We start from the raw sequence: 10,800 nt of genomic DNA, 5'->3' as shown, positions 1-10,800 counted from the left end.
TTATATAAGAAACACATTTTAAAAATACTAGCCTCCCTTTTCTAAGGTCGAGATCCTTCCCTAAGGTCTACCACTATACTAACCCCTCCTCTAAGACCAAGGGAGTCTCCATTCTGATCTCTAGCAGGCTCCCCTGGGTTCTCCAGGATTCTCTGGTGGACCCTGGGGTATCTTTTTCTTAGGAGGCACACTGGAGAGCTCCTTTTTACATTTGCCACTGTGTACGCTCCCAATGATCACCAAGACACGTTCCTCAGAACTACCCTGCACAGATTATGTGACTTTCGGGAGGGCCAGTTGATATTAGGTGTGGACTTTAATGTCACCTTTCGCCATCGGTTGACACTTCTGCCTGTTGCTCCTAGCTCCTCATTTCCTCTAGAAAGCGGATTACTAAGTGTTTACTGAATGACCAATTAGTTGATGTCTGGCGTCTGGAACACTCCGGAGAAAGGGACTACTTTTTTTGCTCTTCCCCTCACAAATCATACTTGAGGATAGACTTCTTCTTGATTCCACATGACCAACTGCACTTGGTGAGCTCTTCCTCCATCGGCCATATTACTTGGTCTGACCACGCTCCTGTAGCCCTTACCTACACCCTCTCTAGGAACCCCTCACCTAGGTCTCTATTCTGGCACCTTAATGAGAGCCTCCTCCAGATAACGGAAGTTTTAGTAGATGTGACCAGGGAATTGGACCTTTATTTCCAAGATAACTAAACGCAGGACAGCTACCCAGGGATAATTTGGGAGGCTCACAAGTCAGTACTCCGCAGGGTACTTATCAGGCACGGGGCGCATCAAACGAACACGGAAGGAACAGCTTGCTAATCTGTTTCGTGAACTTGCCTCTGTGGAAGCGAAGCATAAACATGCCCCCTCACGGACCTTAGAGATTGAATTGGGGACACTCCGTACCCAGATTACTGACCTACTCCATTATAAAGCGAAAGCGGCACTCCAGTTTTGTCATAAACTGACGTAGGCGTCAGGGGACAAATGCGGAAATATCTTAGCCAGGTCGGTAAAGGAGTTGAAATCTGCCTCTTACATACCACAGTTGATAGATGAGAATGGCCATAGGGCCTCTACCCCAACCCAAATAGCCAAAGTCTTTGAAAAATTTTACTCTGATCTCTACAACCTGCCCGATTCAGGGTCCGGACAGGACAATATAGACAGATATGTAACCGGTTTTGGTCTACCAACCCTCTCATCGGAATCACGGGAGTACTTGGAGGACCCGATCATACTGGAAGAAGTCCAGACGGCCATGGGACCTCCGAAGGTGGGTAAGGCTCCGGGCCCTGACGGATATACCGTACAATACTATAAGACCTTCCTCCCTATTCTCGCCCACGCTTGGTTAATTTATTTAATACTCTGAGCTCGAATGGGGATTTTCCTGAGGATACCCTTAGAGCCCACATCTCGTTGATACCTAAGGAGTGCAAAGACCCGGGCCTATGTGGGAGCTACAGACCCATTTCCCTCCTAAATTCGGTCCTAAAACTATTCTCTAAAATCCTCGCCACGCGATTGGCACAGCACTTGCAGTCCCTTATACTCATTGACCAGTTAGGTTTTATTCCCACCCGGGAAGATAGGGACAACACCATTAAGGTGCTTACCCTGGTCCATAAAGCAAAGTCATCTGGGACCCTTTGTCTTTTCGTGAGTACTGATGCTGAGAAGGCTTCACTAAGATCCGCAGTTTGCTTCACGGGTGGCTTTCTGGCCTCCATTCCTGGTTCAGGAGATGCAATCTCATTACAATGAACATACTCCCTAAATTTACCTATCTTTTCCAAGCTCTCCTGATCCAGATTCCAGTCCCATTTTTTAAGCAAGCTCAATCCCTGCTCACTCAATTAAACTGGGCCCACAAAAATCCCAGACTTAAGCGGTCACAGCTGACATTGTCTAAACAACAGGGAGGGTTGGTTCTCCCTGACTTGCGACGCTACTACCTGGCCTCCCATCTGGTATTGGACTGGAATCGAAACAAACTTTCTAAGCTCTGGGTGCAAGTAGAACAATCAAACTCCCAAATTCCGCTAAGAAGCACCATGTGGTGCTATATGGATTTACCCACAGAATTGACGTCACATCCCACTATAGGGGCTTTGTTGAATGTCAGTCATCTGATTGCTACCCAAAACACACTCACGTCTTTGACTTCCCCCCTATTCCCTATACGTGGCCATCCGAACTTTGAACCGGGGACCCACATAGAAATTCCAACCTAGACCATGCGTCTAAATTCGTCATTGACGGAAAATGGCCTTCTTTCTCAACCCTAACAGATCCGACAGGGCTTTTCCAACTGCCTTTTTGGAGAGCGGCGCAAAAACATAATTTTCTCCATTCCATCCGTAATCCTCAAACTTTCGCCCGCCCTCAGACAGAGTTTGAGACTCTATGCAGGAGCGAAGGCCCTTTAGCCCACATTCTCTCTCAAACAGATTACCCACACTTAACCTGTCTGTCCAACTGGGAAAAATACCTTAATTGCTCATTTTCCCAACCACAGAGACAGCACATTATCACCTTGGCTCTCAAAACCTTGCTGTGCACGAAGATACAGGAGACAAATTTTAAACTTCTCACCAGGTGGTATTTGACACCATCAAAGCTGCATAAATTTTTCCCCCTTCCTCGAACATATGCTGGAGGTGTGGAGAAGAAGAGGGCACGTTGCTTCACATTTTTTGGTCCTGCCCAAGCTTGGTGGACTTCTGGACAGAGATCCAATGCATAACACAAAAATTCACACACTTCTCCATCCCGGAAGAGGCTGCATTCTTTCTCTTGCACCATTCACAGATTCCCATTAAGAAGTACAAAATATCAATTTTACGGCATGTGATAAATGCGGCAAAATCTTGCATCCCTCTCTATTGAAAAAAATGTCCCCCCCCCCTTTCATTACTCACTGGCTTAGGAAAATAGAGGACATTAAAAAAATGGAGGACTTGATCCTCACATCACAAGGTAAACAATAATTTTTTAAACAAACCTGGGACATCTGGAATACCTTTGTATTTTCGCTGGAAGGATGTTGCCTGCTATCGCCTTAGTGCTCTGAGCTTTCCTTGACTGGCCCCTTGGCCAGTGGCTGCCATCGTGTCTCGTCCCCTCTTCTCCTTTCTTGATCTTTCACCCCTTCTCTTTTCTGCCTTCCTCCCCTATCTCTCACCCCCTCCACCCCCTCACTCTTTTGGAAAAAGTGGAAAATTGGGAATGACGGCCCCACACCCCCCTCTGGATGGATTATGCCGGAGGGACCTGGGGTTTGTGTGACCCTGGATGCGAATATACCTGTATCAAGTATTGTTCAGCTGCTTTTTGCTCTGTGTTTCTCTGTTGCATTATGTACTCGGGGGACCGTCTTCCCCTGTTTGGAGAAAAAATTATATTTGAAAAAAAAAGAAGCCTACGACACCTGGTATTCCCAGGCGGTCTCCCATCCAGGCATTAACCAGGCCCGATGCTGCTTAGCCTCCAAGATCAGACGAGATGGAACAGATTCAGGGTGATGTGGCTGTAGCCAATATCTTCAGGCACTCTCAACTCTCTTGACAAACGCCAAGATGGTCACCTTGGGAACAAGCGGAAAAAAATAGGTCAACGCCAACAACATAAAAAGAAGCCTGCGGCATCTGGCAATCCCAGGTGGTCTCCCATGCAGGTACTAAACTGGTCCCAGCCCTGCTTAGCCTCTGAGATCAGATGACATTGGGCTCTTTCAGGGTGATGTGGCCATAGGAGATTTCTTCAGGCACTCTCAACCCTCTTGACTAACGCCAAGATGGTCACCTTGGGAAACAAACAAAAAAAAACAAGTCAACGCCAACAACATAAGAAGAAGTCTACAGCACCTAGTATTCCCAGGTGGTCTCCCATCTAGGTATTTACAAGGACCGGCCTGTTTAGTCTCTGAGATCAGACGAGATCTGGTGCTTTCAGGGTTATGTGGCCATAGGCGAGCTCTTCAGGCACTCTCAACCCTCTTGACAAACACCAAGATGGTCACCTTGGTAAACAAACAAAAAAAAAACAAGTCAACGCCAACAACATAAAAAGAAGCCTACAGCACCTAGTATTCCCAGGTGGTCTCCAATCCAGGTACTAACAAGGCCCAACCCCTTTTTAGCCTCTGAGATCAGAGGAGATCGGGCGCTTTCAGGGTTATGTGCCCATAGGCAATCTCTTTGGGCACTCTCAACCCTCTTGACAAATGCCAAGATAGTCACCTTGAGATACAAGCGAAAAAAAACAGGTCAATGTCAACAACATAAAAAGAAGCCTATGACACCTGGTATTTCCAGGCAGTCTCCCATCCAGGTACTAACAAGGCCCGACTCTTCTTTGCCTCCAACATCAAACGAGATCGGGTGTTTTCAGGGTATTGTGCCCTGAGGCAATCTCTTCAGGCACTTTCAACCCTCTTGACAAACGCCAAGATGGTCACCTTGGGAAACAAGCAAAAAAGTCAATGCCAACAACTTAAAAAAAAAGCCTATGGCATCGAGAAATCCCAGGCGGTCTCCCATCCAGGTACTAACCAGGTCCCAACCCTGCTTAGCCTCTGAGATCAAATGAGATTGGGCTCTTTCAGGGTGATGCGGCCATAGTAGATTTTTTCAGGCACTCTCAAACCTCTTGACAAATGCCAAGATGGTCACCTTGGGAAACAAACAATAAAGCAAGTCAACGCCAACAACATAAGGAGAAGTCTACAGCACCTAGTATTCCCAGGCAGTCTCCCATCCAGGTATTAACAAGGCACGACCCTTTCTAGCCTCTGAGATCAGAGGAGATTGGGCGCTTTCAGGGTGATGTGCCCATAGGCAATCTCTTTGGGCACACTCATCCCTCTTGAAAAATGCCAAGATAGTCACCCTGGGAAATAAGCGAAAAAAAACAGGTCAACACCAACAACATAAAAAGAAGCCTGCGGCATCTAGAAAACCCAGGCGGTCTCCCATCCAGGTAAAAACCAGGCCCAACCCTGCTTAGCCTCTGAGACCAGACAAGATTGGGCGCTTTCAGGGTGTTGTGCCTGTAGGCAATTTCTTTGTCAATTTCTTTGGGAAACAAGGGAAAAAAAACAGCGCAACGCCGACAACATAATGAGAAGCCTACGGCACCTGGTTTTCCCAGGCTGTCTCCCATCCAGGTACTAACCAGGCCAATCACTGCTTAGCCTCTGAGATCAGATGAGATTGGGCTCTTTCAGGGTGTTTTGGCCGTAGGCACTCTCTTTGGACACTCTGAAGCCTCTTGACAAAGACCAAGATGGTCACCTTGGAAAACAAGCTAAAAAAAACAGGTCAAAGCCAACAAAATAAAAAGAAGCCTACGGCATCCGGTATTCCCAGGCGATCTCCCAATCAAGACACTAACCAGGTCAGAACCTTCTATGGCACCTGGTCTTCCCAGGCTGTCTCCCATCCAGGTACTAACCAGACCTGACACTGTTTAGCCTCCGAGATCAGACGAGATTGGGCGCTTTCAGGGTTATGGGCCGTAGGTGATCTCTTCGGGCACTCTCAACCCTCTTGACAAACGGTCACCTTGGGAACCAAGGAAAAAAAAAAAAAACAGGTCAACTCCAACAACATAAAATGAAGCCTACGGCACCTGGTATTCCCAAGCAGTCTCCCATCCAGGTACTAACCAGGCCTGACCCTGGATAGCCTCCCAGGCAAGACAAGATCAAGCGCTTTCAGGATGATGTGGCCATAGGCGATCTCTTAGGGCACTTTCAACCCTCTTGACAAACGGCAAGAAGGTCACCTTGGGAAACAAGTGAAAATAAACAGGTCAACGCCAACAACGTAAAAAGAAGCCTACGGCACCTGGTATTCACAGATGGTGTCCCATTCAGGTACTAACTAGTCCACGCACTAGGCCTCCGAGATCAGATGAGATTGTGTGCTTTCAGGGTGATGTGGCCGTAGGTGTTCTATTCAGACACTCTCAATGCTCTTGACAAACGCCAAGATGGTCATCTTGGGAAACAAGCGGAAAAAAACATGTCAACGTCAACAACATAAAAAGAAGCCTACGGCACCTGGTATTCCCATCTCCCATCCAGTTACTTATCAGGCCCAACGATGCTTAGCCTCAGAGATCAGACAAGATCGGGCACTTTCAGGGTGATTTGGCCGTAGGCACTTTCTTTGGGCACTCTCAACCCTCTTGACAAATGTCAAGATGGTCATCTTGGGAAACAAGCGAAAAAAACCAGATCAACACCAACAACATAAAAATTAGCATACGGCACCTGGTATTCCCAGTCGGTCTTCCATCCAGTTACTAATCAGGCCCGACAATGCTTAGCCTCCGAGATTAGACAAGATCGGGCACTTTCAAGGTGATGGGGCCATTGGCGATCTCTTCGGGCACTCTCAACCATCTTGACAAACGCCAACATGGTCATCTTGGGAAACAAGCGAAAAAAAACAAGTCATTGCCAACATTGGAGGCTAAGCAGGGTCGGGAAATCAGTTCCCTTGCCTGAAATAGGCATCTCACAACTGCCATCTGGCTGCTTCCCGGGTTTCCAACTGCTTCAACTAATCCCAGGAGACAATACTTAGCCTCCATCCTGGTGGAGGTTCCAAAAACCCGATCAATGGTTCCTGTCACCTCCGTCCAGTAGCGGATCAACTTCGGGCATCTCCAAAACATGTGAATCATGTCTCCCCCCATGTTCCCGCACCGGGGGCAGTTTGCATCTGGCCACTCTGCCAAATTGGAAAAGTTTACGAGGAGCATAATAAGTTCTATATAATAAGAACAGATGTGACATCCTCTGAGAGGAGAGCCACAATTGACCACAGGCAGGATTCCTGTGGCCAATTATAGCTCAGGGGGGTTTAGTACACACCCCACACTATATAAGGCCGCCAGCGCGGCGGTCTTGTATGGTGTGTTGCGGCGGTCAGGGAAAGAGGACGATAGGCAGGGACAGTGTCTTTACTGCTTGGGAACTGCTTTGGAACCTAGCACTGTTAGAGTGGGGGTTATGTGCCTCCTGCACAGTACACACCTGAAGCTACCCTTTATTACTGGTGTTCAATTTCTGCAATACAGGCATCTGCAGTGGTTGTTGAGTGTGGGTGTTGTGTGCCTACTGCACAGTATACACCTGAAGCTACCCCTTATTGCTGGTGTTCTGTTTCTGTAATACAGGAACCTAGCACTGTTACAGTGGGTGTTGTGTGCCTCCCACGCTTTTCCTTATTTTCGGCAGCTGGACGTGTTGAGCCACATTATGCCGAAGACTTGGTTGGATGTGGAAGACCAAGCCCTCCTAATGCTCCTCATCCACTCTCACCCAGGCCCAGGGTACTAGCCTGTGTTCTGTATACACTAGGCTTTCTTCTGTATACCTTATTCTCTCTTTAGCCTGTCATTTATGTACACTAGACTCCTTGTTTAACTCATAAATGACAGTTTATATAGAAGGAAGGCTAAGCTAAGTATATACAGAGAGGCTAAGGGTAAGTTTATACAGAAAACCGGTTCGGTATACAAAGTAGTAGGCTATTGTATACAGAGAGGCTAGAGAATAAAGAAGACAGGCTAGTGTATACAGGACACATGCAGTGTATAGTGTATACAGATAACAGTATAGTATACAGTATAGTATAGTATATACAGTATAACAGTATAGTATATACAGTATAGTGTATACAGATAACAGGCTTGGTTATAGAGAGAGACTGATACTATTATATTCAGAAGAAAAGCTAGTGCATACAGAGAGGCAGGCTGGGGTATAAGTTTATACAGAAAACCGGTTCGGTATACAAAGTAGTAGGCTATTGTATACAGAGAGGCTGGGGTGGGGTATACAGAGAGGCTAGTGAATACAGATAGGGGTATGTATACAGAAATGCTAGTTTATACAGTGTAGTGTATACAGAGAGGCTGCCATAAGGTAGGCTGGGGTATACAGAGATGCTAATTAATACAGGTAGGGTGATGTATACAGAAATACTAGTGTATTCAGAGATGCTAGAATAAACAGTGAGGCTGGGGTACACAGAGAGGCTAGTTTAAAGAGATGTTAATGTATATAGAGAGGTCAGTGTATAGAGAGAGTCGAGTGTATACAGAAAGGACAGTGCATATAGAGAAACTAGTGTATACAAGACAGGCTTGGGTATACATCAAAGCTGACAGTGTATGCAGAAGACTGGGTAGTGTATACAGAGAGTATAGTGTGTATAGAAGACAGGCCAGTGTAAACAGACAGGCTAGTGGGTACAGAAGACAGGCTGGTTTATTAAAGCTAGTTTGTACAGGCTAGCGTATACTGAAGACAGGCTGTGGTATACAGACAGTTTAGTGTATTCAGAGAGTCGGCGAGACTGGCTAGTTTACACAAAGTTTAAAGAGATGCAAGGGGTACTAGCTAGTAAATATAGAAGACTACAGCATACAGAAGAAAGGCTAGTGAATACAGAATAAAGGCTGGCTTCTACGGAGAGGCAAGTGTATGCAGAACACTATCTAGGGTATACAGAGAGGCTAGATTATACAGAGAGGCTAGTGCATACAGTGAAGCTATTGTATAAGGAAGCCTGGTTAGTGTATACAGAGAAGTTACGGTGTACAGAAGAAAGGCTAGACAGGCTATAAAGAAGAGACGAGTGTTTACAGATACAGTTTGGGGTATACAGAGATGCTAGTTTATACAGAGAGACTAATGTATACAGAAGACAGGCTAGGGCATACAGAAGACAGAATACGTATTCAGAACATAGGCTAGTGTATTTCGAAGACAGGCTATTGTATGCAGAAGACCGTCTAGTGTAAACATGCTGGTGTATATAGAGAGGCTAGTGAATTTAGACCCTCTAAGTGATAACAGAAGACAATCTGGAATATACAGAGACATTTCTTCATTTCATCTAGCTCACATCTCTAATGGAGTTTGTCTCATTGCCTTTTCATTCTTATGCTAAACATAGATTATACTCACTACACGATTATAATCATGCAATAAAACTATCATACATCAAAGTACGGGCAAACCAATAACGGCCAATGCCTTAACAAATGACTTATCTTTGCTCTCTTTTGCTCTATTATGCATATTTGTTAATTCTCCACATCAACTGATATCACCATTGACGACACACCATCCTGACTTATTTTGCTTTATTACTAGAAATAGAGAGTACTATCTCAAAATCCGGTTAAATCTATTCACATCGATGTCTACCGCTAATTGTACGGTAATGTAAAATGTACACAAAACCATCCATTTGCTATCAGATATGCCGCACATACTAAGAGTAATGAAACTATCGCTCGCTAACGATGTAAACAGTTTTATTGCTCTTCTGACATTAACCGAGTATCTCTGACATTAACTATCTCTCTGCTCTAGAATTGTAATAATAATAATAGGATTGTGTAATGCAAAGATCAACTAGTCTAATATAACCTTTCTCAATGGTACCGGCATATCCTTTAAATTTAGACTAACGCAACTATTTCTCGGCCATTCTCAAGCTAAGCTTTCAATTTCTTACAGTTGAACAGTGATACTTCCTCCCTGCAATATTAAGCCATTTAAATGTCCTATTGGTGGCCTATATTATACAACTGTCTCAAAAGCATTTATGTAGAGAGTAAAACTAGTCTTACATCTTAATAAAACAGTTTTATTGCTCAACCAGTATCAGCTGTCATGACATAAGCAAATAAACGTTTCCACTGTTTGACTTTATTTTCTGTATTACTTCTTTTTCTCCACCTTAACTGTCACAGTTAAAACACAGTGACAAAACATTTCTTTTAACCGTTGCAAAATGTGAGAAAAGCAGTGTAAGCCGTCTTTCTGCCATATGCTTCAGAAAATTAATGTATCACTTTTAAATCCATATCAATTCCACATCCTAATACATTTTAACCGTCTTAAAATTTTAACATTTACTGATATTACATTATGATTATACCAGTGGAAAATTACCGCGTAAAGGAACTGTCAAATTCCTGTGACATAATCATAATCTCAGAGTTAGTTATCTGATAAATTTACTCAACGATAAACTTAGATTATTTTTCATGCTAAATCAATTTAATCTTAAATAATGTATACTATATTCTACTGTACTCTTAAATTATGTACTGTTTTTCTGTAGCTAGCCGTGCTCATATTTCGTGTCGTGTTACAACCATCTATTCTCATTGCTATTCCGACAGCAGCAAAATGTGAGAAAAGCAGTGGGACGGTTTAATTGATTGAGAAGTGATTGCACTATTAATGTTCAGGGTTACTGATACATTATGCCGATAACCAGTGAAAACGGAAAACTGTCGTCTTCATGCGTAACAAAATTAATGGAACGATTTACACGATGGAATTTTCAAGCTACGTCAATTTACTCTTAAAAAATGTATACCCCTTAGCTGCTTAGCTCACACTTTGCTGTATGTAGCCGCGTAAACTGTATTAATGGTAACATGAAAGTAACCGATGGTAATTGACATTTCATGTCTAACTCACACCTCTAATGCAATCTGTCTCTTTACCATGTCATACTTTGCAAGTTATTATACTTTCTCATCCTTAAAGACACGTAAGGATACTGAAAAACGATAGAAATCTCGTCACGTCGTTGCTGATATTTCATGATTACAGCAATCATCTCATCTAATTGCTATTTCGTCAATCTGCCTTGGTATTACTTTGCAACGCTCTATTGAATAATGTAAAGGTAAGATAGATATTTTGTGTATTTCCACTTAACCTCGACCTGTATATACTGTA

General features: G+C 44.1%; 1 pseudogene; it reads right to left on the bottom strand.

Moving 5' to 3' along the window:
* Positions 1-5,143: 5,143 nt before the first annotated feature.
* LOC143936930 (5S ribosomal RNA) lies at positions 5,144-5,262 on the bottom strand (annotated as a pseudogene).
* Between the last annotated feature and the right edge of the window lie 5,538 nt (positions 5,263-10,800).

Source organism: Lithobates pipiens, unplaced genomic scaffold, assembly GCF_037356315.1.
Source record: "Lithobates pipiens isolate NorthernLeopardFrog02 unplaced genomic scaffold, aLitPip1_a1.2 Scaffold_28, whole genome shotgun sequence".
In the NCBI taxonomy this organism is placed as follows: Eukaryota; Metazoa; Chordata; class Amphibia; order Anura; family Ranidae; genus Lithobates; species Lithobates pipiens.
Note: the sequence above shows the minus strand (reverse complement) of the source record. Positions and strands in the feature narration are given on the sequence as shown.